This window comes from Physeter macrocephalus, chromosome 12 (assembly GCF_002837175.3).
Source record: "Physeter macrocephalus isolate SW-GA chromosome 12, ASM283717v5, whole genome shotgun sequence".
In the NCBI taxonomy this organism is placed as follows: domain Eukaryota; kingdom Metazoa; phylum Chordata; class Mammalia; order Artiodactyla; family Physeteridae; genus Physeter; species Physeter macrocephalus.
This window is the reverse complement of record NC_041225.1, coordinates 75,705,444-75,717,981: the sequence shown is the minus strand read 5'-3', so window position 1 is coordinate 75,717,981 and position 12,538 is coordinate 75,705,444. Positions and strand designations below refer to the sequence as shown.

The following is a 12,538-nucleotide window of genomic DNA, read 5'->3' as shown; positions in this document are numbered from 1 at the left end:
TTATTTTTTATTACTTCATAACTGATAAGTGTTTTAGACCTTGGCCCTTCCAAGAAGATTTCTATTTTAATGGGAGTGGGGAGAGGTCTCCTTATGAGCCACTATAGTGATAAGGTATGGTGATAAACTCTATTGATAAATAGTGAAACTTAAAAAGTAGAGCAAAACATTCTCTATCCCCAAACCCTCAACTCAAATCCTAGAGAATTGTACTGAAGAAGATCTAACTGAGCATTCCAGAGTCCACCAAATCAGAGTCCTGAATTACAGCTCTGACATTGACTAGCAGGACCCTTAATCTCTCTGTGCCTCAGTTTTCTTATCTGTAAGAAAGATGGGGATAACAATAGTATCCACCTCACAGGGTTGCTGGGGGGAATAAATGACCTAATAATATAAAGAACCATTAGATTTTGGTGGCCAGTGGTGTTTCAATTACAAAAAAAAGTTGGATATTAGAGTAGTTCAGTCTTTTGATCACAAAATACTTGATTTGTACAAGTTGACCACTGGCATCTTGGGGTCCCTCAAAGTTTTCACCAGTGGGTTGGGAGTCAAGCAGAACAGATTAAAAATGTGGAAAACAATGTCCTTTTGTGATTCATCAAGTCTGATTAGCAGTTGGAACGTTCATGGAATGGATCCTATTTGGTTAAATAATGGAAATCCATATTCTTTTTATTGGGCAATAAAGCATTGAAGTGTTGGGGGTGAACAGTCTCCCTGGTTGGATGGCAGGTCCAGATTTCCCCAGCCTTCTCTTTGACCGTGGTCTTCAACTGCTGGATCTTGAACCAGAATACAGTTGCAAGAGCACAGTGGAGAGAGCGTAGGATCAAACATTAAGACTGAGTTATGCATGGGACTGGATAGATGACAAATTTTGTGAGTCTTGGTTTCTCCATCTCTAGAATGAACACTACAAAGCTTCCTTCGTAGTGCTGTTAGGAGGACTAAAGGAGATGATGTGTTTGAAATGTTTTGGAAATGATTAAGGATAATGCAAATATTTATTATTGTTTTATCCTCGAAATGAATGGACTCATGTCATTGCAACTAGAAGGAGGCCCAGATGGGTTCAATGCCTTGCTCAGGATGAATTAGAGGGAGGAGGCGATGTGCCTTGGGGCTATAATGGGGCTGAGCTTAGCAATCACCTCCCGCACTTGTCCAGCATGTCCAGGTGTCTGCTGATCAGGAACAGATTTGAGTCTGTTGGTTTTTTGTCTGCTTGGTTGAATTGTAAAGATCTGTGCTGTGTGTTGTATTAGGTTCCATTCTGTGTCCAATCACTGATTAATTCTGTGACTCAATTAAGTCATGTAGGTCTGGTGTCTCCACGAAATGGGTAACCTCGGCTCTTCCTGTCTCAAAGGGAATTTGGAAAGTAAAGGCAACTAAAGGATTGAAAGTAAAAGCACTTCTTGGAAGATGCTTCCATTCTGGAGGCAGGATAGCATCGAGTTTATGTGCACAGACTCCTGAGTCAGATGCCCATGTCTGAATCATAGCTCTGACACTGACTACTAGGTCCCTTAACTTCTCTGTTCTTCAGTTTTCTCATCTGAAAATTGGGGATAACAGTAGTAAGTTGGGATTGTCGTGAAGATTTAATGCTGAACGGCTTCAAATGGTGCCTGGTCCAGGTGGGTGCTCTGCACTTGTTAACTACAGTAGAGTAGGGCCTGTCCTTTGTCCCCTTGCAAGGAAAGATTCCTGCGGAAGAAATCAGTCAGGGATGTCTGGGACACTTTGGTCCTGATTTTTTTGTAGTATTGTCCCACATAAGTCACTCGTAAGGGGACAGTTTGCCAAGTGCTCTGCCAATCTTTGTAAAAAAGTGGATTAAAAATGTTTAAAGATAAATCTCCAAATATTAACCTTTCCCTGACTGTCCTAGAGCCCCAAAGGCAGATTTGTATTTATATGAACTTATGGGGAAAGAGGCCTTTAGTGGCTGAATTAATGCATGCAATGAGTTGTTCAGTGGTAGTTGTACTATCACAATGGAAATCTCTCATGTTCTAAAACTGATGGACAAGGTCATGCTACAAAGTTGATCAGTTAATTCTACCTTTTATTTGTAGAGTCCGTCTTCCCAAATGCTGAAAGGAATGCTGTCTGTTCTCTGACCTGTTATTCCAAGTTCAGTGCAGGCACGCAGCTGCCCGTTTTGTAGACCATGAGCCTAAGACCCACAGGCACATTTACTGGCCATTTTTACCACAAATACTGATAATGGTTGTGTTATTTTGACACCAGTCGTGACAATTTTGGACACTTCTTACTGGATAGAAATCCCACTCGAAGGAACTTTGGAGTGTTTCATAGGAAAGCATGCCGGCCTAGGCCTGGTTTAGGAAGGGTTAGTTGTTGTTCATTATGAGTGTTTGTAGAAAAATGCAATCAACATGACATTTCTGATATAGCATCACCCAAAGAATACCAGTGTTGATGTAGCTGGACACAGAATACTGTGCAGCCGACTGGGGTCCCAGCTCTGTGTTGTAGCTGGTCCTGCTCTCAGAAGGTCTGGGTGTCCTTGCTGAGGCTAGAAGGAAAGAAAACAGAGCTGGGCGGGCAGGATCACCAGGAGCTCTGGATCCACGTGTGCCGAAGTGCTATTTGGGATAGAACATGACTGAATTTGTGCCCCAGGACATCTGCTCCTGGTGCAGCAATGAGGTTTCCAAGAAAGCTTTGCATTGCTCTATCTCCCCTCCTAAAATTGTTTTCATTATTGTTCATAAAGAAAAGAGTTTTTTTTTTTTTCATTTCCAATCATACAGGTGAAACTTGTCCAGTGGAATTCAGTGCTCTGGGCCAAAGGGGAGGAAAATGCCATCCTAGCCATTCCTTATTGGCAACTGTAGTTAGGTCCGGTGTGTTTTGTTATGCAGGGTATGGCATAGTGCAATATTCTTGGAAATCGTGGGAACATTAGGTATGAGTCTTGGCATTTCGGATTCAGGAGCTGTGTCAACATTTGGGCTGTAGCATTCTCTTATCTGTTCACTCAACGAGTTTTTTTTTCCCTCCTATTTACTCCTCATCCTTTCTAGAAGAGAAACATTTTTTCTAGAAGAGAATGTTTTGGAACATCTGAGGGTCTTGTAGTATATGCTGTGGTAGGCTTCCCAGCTCCCCCCTTCAAAACCAAGAGATGTTGGCTCCTGCTGATTCACAGCTGTACTCTCTCTGGAACCAGCCCTGGAAGAAGGAAGCTGCCTTGCCCAATCTTACTCCTTCTCCCAAGGGCTCCCTGCCTCCAATTATTAGTTACTTGAGAATAGGAAAGCCTGGTTCCCTTGCTTTAACTGGGGCGACTCAGAATGGCATCTCAACTCCTGAGTTCCCTACGGGATTGTCACAAAGGCGACAGCTGCATCACACAGTTCCACTCTCCCACCTGTCCTTTTCCGTTTCCCCCTCTCTCTTACAGGTATTATTTCCAAGCATGCTCCCCAATTTGCTCTGCACCCAAATCTCTGTCATGGGGTCTGTTTCTAGGAAATCTGATCTGAGGTAGATCCCTTGGAGCCATGATTAGGGATGAAGTGGTGACACTGGTCTCTGACCCTTTTTATCTTTTCCAGAAATGTTTCCTAGTCATTCGTTCCTAAGAATGATCTTGGAGGCAGGGCTTCTGAGCCTGTCTAGGCCAATATTATTTCCATGCATATATATGGAAAATCTGGAAGGATACCCACTGAGCTGTTAACAGTAGGAGAGGAAGTGAGGAGTGAATTTCTATTTTACCTGTATAAACTTCAGAATTGTCTAAAAAGTAAAATAAAAATGCATAATGTATCAACTGTATAATTATTATATTTCTTACTTATTAGTCGACTTTAGTATCTGAGTGTGACCAGTGCACAGCCTATGTATTCACCATCGCTGGTCCTCTGAGTGTTTAGTGGAGAGGCCATGGTGGGGTGAGGGGTGGGGGGATGACTCCCAACGATAGGGCTCAGCCTCCTCTACCTCCTTTTTTTTTTTTTGCGGTATGCGGGCCTCTCACCGTTGCAGTCTCTCCCGTTGCGGAGCACAGGCTCCGGACACGCGGGCCCAGCGACCATGGCTCACGGGCCCAGCCGCTCCGCGGCGTGTGGGATCTTCCTGGACCGGGGCACGAACCTGTGTCCCCTGCATCGGCAGGTGGACTCTCCACCACTGCACCACCAGGGAAGCCCTACCTCCTTATTTAAAAAAAAAATTTATTTATTTTATTTTTGGCTGTGCTGGGTGTTGCTGAGTGCGGGCTTTCTCTAGTTGCGGCGAGCCGGGGCTACTCTTCGTTGTGGTGCACTGGCTTCTCATTGTGGTGGCTTCTGTTGCAGAGCACAGGCTCTAGGCGCATGGGATGCAGTAGTTGTGGCTCGTGGGCTCAGTAGTTGTGGCTCGCGGGCTCTAGAGCGCAGGCTCACTAGTGGCGTACGGGCTCAGTTGCTCCGTGGCATGTGGGATCTTCCTGGACCAGGGCTCAAACCCATGTCCCCTGCATTGACAGGTAGATTCCTAACCACTGCGCCACCAGGGAAGCCCTCTACTTACTTATTGACATGAGTCAAAGCAGAGCAATGCTCTGTACCCTTTACCACAATGAATGGAACCCTCTTACCCTAGTGTTTGAAGAAGTGTTTGCTAGTTTTTTTTTTTTATAGGGGATGATATAATTCATGGAAAGTATCTAAGGTGGCTGGGAAAATGCTTAATAAATGATGGTTATTTTACCATTATTATTATTATGTTGTTGTTGTTACTGGGTTTTGTATTAGAGCATTAGCTCTGGAGTTTTTACCAGAAGGGTTCCCCTTCCTGCCCCTGGAATTCCATGTCAAAGCAGGAGAATTTAATGCAAAGTGAGCACTGTGATGGGGCTCTGTCCCTCCAGTTCTTTCATGGGCCAGGAAGCTGTGTCTGGTCCCTGGTCTGCTGATGCAGGATGGTTAGGAAGAGGGACCCATAGAAAGCTGCACTTCTTTCTGAAAGTTTCCTTTAGCATTTAGGGCTACCTCTTCGGCGTTATCTATAATGCAAAATGTCAAAGACTGATCCTTTTCCATTGGGGGACAAGGATGAATTGTCTTCACTTTGGGGAGGGCACAGAAGGGTGAACCCTCATACTCACTCCCCTCTCTCCCATATGTGAGCCCTAGTCTTCTGTATCTCTCCCCCAGGTAGCACTGAACACAAGGTGTCAAAGGACAAGCAGGCCGCAGAAATCGAGCCTGTTAAAATAATTTACCAATTCGACAGTAATCCACAAAATGGAAACCCAGATCCTATGCCTTGTTGTTCTAAGAAAAGTTACCTCCAGCCCCCTTGCCTCAGTTTACTCCTGTGAGACATTGAAGTAGCCAAACAGAGGCTGGAGAGATGGAGGTGGATGTTTGTGAAGTGGGACCTGGGGCAAATCCTTTCTTATTACCTGTCTGGCCTCCCTCACAGTGCTGATTGGGCCTTAATTGACTGGGTTAATGAATGTGGCTATATAAAGCAGATTGTATGTAAATATAAGATCAATGAAAAATATAGTTTATTTGCTTTAAGTAAACTCTTCAAATAAATGTCTTCCTGGAAATCAAATGCTACAGTGCAGCTACCATGATAGATAGATGTGGATAAAAAGAAGCAACTTTGCTCTGGGGCAGTGTTTTCCGAATGTGTTCCAAGGAACCCTAAACCCAAAAGATGTTGCTTTGAAAAAAGACTGCATGTATTGATATTTGTCTGTGTGTATATATTTGTGTGATCAACATGTTTGGGAAACAAAGCATGCACTTTAGAAGGAGGGAGGCTCTAAAAGTGAATTCATATACAGAAGGAAAAAATAAATCAAATTATACAATTATTAAACATGCTGGCAAATGCTACAAACATGACAAAATCTAGAAAACTAACAATATTTTGAATTAGTTACTCGACATACTTCTATGATACTTTTCCTTCTATATTCTTTGTTCACCTCTTTGTACACAACAATTTTGTAATATTTTCTACAGAGAGAATAGAAAGATAATTTACTCTTTCTCCAACATGGCTGATAGAAATTTGTCTTTTATTATTGACAGTTAAGAAAATGTCAGCTTTGCTGCTTGTAGTTGGTAATGTCATAACTTTTTAGGTTGTTGACAAACTTGGGACAACCTCTATCCAGTTTGCTTTCTGTGTAAGCTGTAAGATTTCAGGGTGTTTCAGGTTTTCTGGTATAGTAATTCATCTTACCTACTCTTTACATTGATGACCCTCATTAACCTACCAGTGTCTTGGGAGGGCTCCATGTAGTGAGGGACCCTGACACTTAAGCTTCATCCACTTCAGGGTAAATTTGCCTTTGTATAAGACTCCTTCCCCTATCCCCAAGCATTTATTTGGAAAAATTTCAAACCTAAGGAAAAGTTAAAAGACTTGTACAATAAACATTTATATACCATTCACCAAGATTCACCAACTGACATTTTTCTACATTTGCTTTACCTCTTTCTTTCTCAACCTGTGCCTCTCCGCCTTCCCCATCTAAACACACACACACACACAAACACACTTCAGACTACATCTTCTAGGAATAAGGACATGTTCCTAAAGAATCACAATACTATTACCATGCTCAACAAATGTAACATAGATACAATAGTATAAAGTTTCCCCCTACAACCCTTGGGAGGACAGCTTTGGAGACCTTAGTACACACCCTGAGCTAAGGAGAGTCAGCAGGCCTGGTCCCGGAGGGGGCAACTAAGTGTGACAGCCAGGGTTCCTTACGTGGACTTGCTTCCCCGGAGTCACTTCACAGTCATTAATAAGTTTTGTGGGTGTTTTTTGTTTTTTATTTTTATGTTTTTTTGAGAACTGTCCTTTGAAAGAGTCCTAGAGAGGGGCTGATTCTGTAAAGATGGCGCTACCCAGAAACCAGAGGGCCAGATGAGCTGGCAGAGGAGATGAGGAACCCTGGAGGTGCCATCCCAGCTGTTAACTGGAGTGCCCCAGGAGAGACCCTGGGGAGGCACTGAGGAGCTGGAACTGGAGGTGGCCACTGTTGAGAGCTGCCAGATGTGGGGACAGACAGGAGAAGCCACCCAGCTGCTGCCACGCATAGCAGCTTGCACTGAGACCGAAGACCCTGGCAGGAAGCCCTTCCATTGGAAGCAGAATTTCCCATCGTTCTCCTGCCTGGGCAAGTGACTAAGGGAGAAGGTTGGAATATCAGTTAACCTTTCTCCAATGTGATTTCCTCCCCCTTTAAACCAGGGGACTGGATGAGATGACTGGTTTTCAAGACTTTTTAAAAAAATTAACAAAACGAAGCCTTCTGTGGGAGCCCGATTAGGTAGAAGTACAGCTGCTCTACTTGAAGAGGAAGTTGGGGCCCCAAAGCCTTCCCAGAAGCCCCACCCCCTCACCTTCTTCTACCTCTCAATGGCCTCTGAAAGGAGTTCTGGGTTTTTACAAACAGATTCCATCTGGAATAAAAAACAGAGATCTAAAATATTTTCCTCATTTCAAACATGCAAATGTAGGCAGAAAATAGATTAATTGGAATCCTGCATGGGATGCGTTTGTGAGTGCTGGTTTAGGAGGCAAAGGAAGTGCCTCAGAACCATGTGTTTATATAGCTGGGGAGGAGAGCCATCGAAGGACCCCAGAATCATTATGACTGTTGGGTCTGATCAGGGCTAAGAGGACCAGATAAACCCCAGTCCTGCGGCTGTGACTCTTGGTTATAGGAAGTCAACAAAGCCTTGGGGTCCAAGTTTGAATGCATCCCAAGTGCCTTCTGAAGGCTTCATCCTTTCTGTTCTGCTTACCACGAGTCTGCATGGATACTGTGTACACTGGCTATAGCCTTTAGGCTTCCTAGAAAATATGAGCAATTCTGGTAGTTTTGGGAAGCTCTATCCTATCCAATTCTTGTTGTAGAAGAGGGTATATTCCTTCTAGTTTTGCACAAGATCCGTAAGAGTATGAGAATACTAGATAGGACGTTATGCTTCCAGGAGATTTTAATTTTCAGAGGACATCTCGTGGCCTCATTTGATTCTCACAACAAATCAGAAAAATAGGCATTAGGCTCACTTTTCAGATGGGCAAACAGAAGCCGAAGAGAAGGTAAGTGACTTGCTCATGGTTACATGGCTGACACCCGGTGAAGCTGGGACTGGATTTTATGATTCTGCTAAGCCAGCCCCAGATGGCCACTTCTATCCAGATGTTAGATCAAATGCAGGTGCCTAGAAAAGAGTTTTGTTGCTGTGACTCCTGTGGGGAAGGTTAGCCATAGGCATCATTAAAGGTGGTATTATGACCCCTTGGCACCAAGTGCCTGCTCCAGGCAGGCACAGCACATGTTGGTATCCACTAGGGAGGGTAGTGCTACCTGCTCCTGCCCGGCCTCCAGCTGTAATTGCTTTTCCTCTCGCTCCCTGGGGCAGTAGGATGTGGCAAGAGTCTACAGATCTGAATACTGCTCCTAACTCCACTGACAACAGGTTATGTGTCTTCAGCAACTTCTCTGAGCCTCACAGGATACTGGAGTACATCCTTGTTTCTCACAGTGCTGTGCTTGGGCCACCTGTGACAGAGACGTTGTGTGTGCGCAAGCGCCTGGGTGGCTTTCAGTCCTACTGCAGCAGAATCTCTGGGGCTGGGTCACAGGCTCCTCTGGTGATTTGGTGGCTACCGCTAGACTGAAGAGTCCCCAAGTGTCCTTCCAACTTAGTGCCTCCTTTCAGCAGTAACCCTTTGCCTTGACCCTGGACGGGCTGAGGTTTCTATAGGGAGAAGGTGGCACTTAACTGCAGATTTAAAAAGCTGTTTCAGGCAAAGACTTGCAAAAACTTGAGAGTCTAAGGAGGAAGTTAGCAAGCAGGTGGTACAGGTGTGGTATGAGAAGATGTCCTTCGTGCTTATTTCAGGAACTGCTCTAAGTTCTTAAACTCTGCTCATGCCAAGCAAGTGTGTGGGGACTGTCTTGCCTCTCATTAAAGCCAAAATAAATTACTCTTCTGGGGAGATGCCTCTTGCTGTCCTCTGCCTCTCTGTCTTAATTCAGGGGCTGTCTGGGGTTTGCACCCAAAGGAAGACCTGAATTCTTCCTTCCATTTCCCTGGGCAGACATGGCTGAAACGACTACTGTATTGACTAAAGAAGTGATACCAGGAGCACTGAGATGAGGAAGAGGGCCAGCAAAAGAGTCACATTTAAAAATATGTGCAATGCTTATTATAATTGTTTTGTGCACTCCTATGGTGTCTTAAAAGATTTCACACTTTATAAGGTCTGCTTTCCAAACTGAATGTGATATTGTCGTGTACTCAGGCTGCATATAAAAGTAGCTAAAACAGCCTAAAGAGCTAGTTTTAGGATTAGACTCACGAATCAGTGTTAGATAGTTGATACTTACAAGCTTGAATATTTTAATACGCTGGGGTTGATAAAGTTATCAAAAGTGTCATGGCAAGAAGTCAAATCCTAAAGGGAGGCCATTGTCTTAAAAAGTGGTTAGCATTTATAGCTTATATGGGAACATAAGTCTTACTCACCTAAGAGTACAGAAATTATGGGTTTTTGATGCAGCAACATGTGACCTGTACGATTTAATGTGAAGTACAAGAAGTGCTGCCAAGTGAGTGGGACATCTTGCTAGATAAGCTTTTGGTTATCTGTTGTCTCTTTATGTAATTCAGAATCTATTACTGTTAGCTAATGCCTGTAGATTATTATTAGCTGCCCATGAGATAAATTTTAGGTGTACTCTTTTCTGTGGGGTCCAGAAGGCTGTAGTTTGGAAATGAATTCTGGTCAAGAAGTGGGCATGATCCACTAGAACATTAAGAGGTGCTGTTTGGAGCAAGGATATAAAATTGGCCCCCACCAGAGTTCTGACCCTTTTATTCTCATTCTTTAATTCTTCAAGGATCATACATGGCAGATCCAAGGCCAAAGCTGCAAGTTGTTTCAGTATCCTGGGATCTTATTCAACAGAGCTAAGGAGATTCAGGTTTATTTTAAATTGCTAGGCTCATTCTTCCCAGCCTCTTATCTTTCCTGTGTGGCTATTCCAGTGTCCACCCCTAAGCAGCTTCATTGCAGCCAGCCAGCTGGACGCCAGCATCTGTGGTTAAGCAGAATTCTGACTTTCCAGCCCTCAGTTTCAGCTACTGCTGCTTTCTCCCATCCAATGATTATACTGAAATAAACTGTTTAGGTGGAGTGAAAATATCTAGAAAGAGGCCTGTAAATCTGAGTTAGTGGAAACGTCTGCAGAAGGGAGTTCTCCCTGAGATGTGTGTTAGTGGTGGGAGCAGCAGTGTGGGGTGATGCTCACCCTGCCAGGGTAGCTGTGTCCATGTGGAACATCTTAATTAGGGCTTCATATAGTTAGAATATTTTGCATATTACTGTTTTTTTATTTCAAAATTATAGCTACTTTAAAAAATAATAGTTCTTAAAAAGTTTCTGGGTTTTCCATTTATTTTTTAAATTATAAAAGACACGTAGCGTTACTGATAGTTTGAGAAGTAAAGATAAGGGAAAATAATCATTCATAATCCCTAACACAATTATTATTTTTGTTTATTCCCTTCCGGTCTTTTTTTATATGTATGCTTTTATCTAGTTGTAATCACAGCGCAATACAATTTCCAGTCCCTTTCCCACTTAGCATGTGTCACTTGCATTTTTCCATGTTGCTATATGGTCTTTATCCTCCTAATGGCTGCATGATGGTCCATTGCAGTGTATTTACTTAACAGCTTACCTATTGTTATCATTTTGATTGCTTCCAGTTTCCCACTGTTATAAAGCATATTGTGATAAGCATCTTTGTACATACTGTTTTCCCATATTTGTGTTATTTGTTGCATATTTTAAAAAGTGTTATTCAGGAACCAAGATATTTACTCAACAATGGGAATTACATTTGAAGCTAATGAGGAAATGGGGCATTATTTAACAATTTGTTGGGTCTTCACTATTCCATAAATTGAAGGGAACATGCAGCAGAAAAGTGTTAGCACAATCATGGTGTTTAGACATCTGAAAAGTACCTCTGGTTCATTCAGAGGTCCTGGGTATTGTTAGACTCTTCCGTCCTTAGTGACATGATTAAGTACTTTGGTGCTGATCTTCATTGCTTCATTGCAATTTCAATGCCATATGTAGATACATAAGAGGCTATGTGAAAAGGTAAAAAAAAAATCAGCATATTCTTTGGTCAACATCTCTCAGGAACGATACCAGTGATTCCTCTTTTCTGAACTTCACCTAAAAGTGTGGGTTTTGTGGCTGTCGTAGCAATGCCATTCTCATCATGTTCAATGTCAGTAATATAGTCCTTAGTGAGTGTCCAAGCGAAGGCTGTGATCTCCTACTTAATATTCCTGAGGCATTGAACGTATTGGTCACTCACATGCCAAGTACAGCCTCGTAATTATAGTGACAGTCTGTTTTTTTCAAGGGTTGCAAAGGTTTTATTTAATGAAACATGCTTAAAACTAACTAGAACACTTTTCTGTCTCTCTTTCTACCCCTCTTTTCTTGACTGAACTTCATTCCCTCAGTGTGAATGAGTAAGGGTGAGTTTTGGGAGGCAAGGAAGCAGGGTTCATGGTAGTGGGTCTCTGTGAGCTAATAGCAGGGAAGAAAAATAAGCATTGCAGTTTTTAAATGGGGGAAAAAATCAGGAAAAAGGCATGCATAAAGGATTTATCCTTTCCACCAAAACACTGATTAATGAAATCTAGTATGAATGGGGTGTCATGCCCTTTAAATATTAGATTTCATTCTTAGTGGATAGTAGTCTTCTGAAAGGAGATATTCTGCCTCTGCCGGCTCCTTACGGACACATATGTTTCGGGCCCTTGCACTGATCAAGGATGCAAATGCTTCAGGTAACCGAATCACTGGATAGGGTGAAACGTTGTGCTGGACAGATGTGTTGTCAGGAAAGGGCTTTTGCTGATAAAAGGGACAGCTGCCCTTGGGATGGAGTGGTGGTGTGGCGGCGGGGGGGAAGGGGAGTCAAGTAAGAGGGAAGGAAGTATGCAAGGGAAGGTGACCAAACCACACGAAGCCAGCCTCTCGAGCCCCCAGCTGGGAAACTCCACCAGCTTGCTAGCTCTTCCGGTTCTAGCAGAGCTGGCCAGACATCTGGCCTCTGTTCTAATTAAAGTGGGCAACCAATTTGGTGGCTGTAGTGAGGAAAACAGCAGTGAAATCTTGATGCCTGTAGGGTCATAACAAGGTCCCACATAATTCTTTAAGACTGAGGCTTTACCAAGTCGTATCCATTTCCTAAGGGCCATTTAATTCAACTCCACTTAGATTTATTGAGTGCCAGTTATATACAAAGCCCAGAGCTCAGCCCTCAGAAAACCCTTGTCTTTTGGGGAAGGAAGACAAGGGGATAACAAACTATGTTGTAGAGAAGATTGAATGAAAGACCATGATAGAGGACATTCAGGGTTAGCAGAGGAAGTGTTTTATTATTGAGAGAATCTGGGGAGGCTTCCTGGTGGAGTTGACATTTTCTCCAAAC

General features: G+C 43.2%; 1 pseudogene; it reads right to left on the bottom strand.

Annotated features, from left to right (window-relative positions):
• Positions 1 to 12,538, bottom strand: part of LOC102979026 (40S ribosomal protein S15-like) — a 112,010-nt pseudogene that overhangs the window by 1,042 nt on the left and 98,430 nt on the right.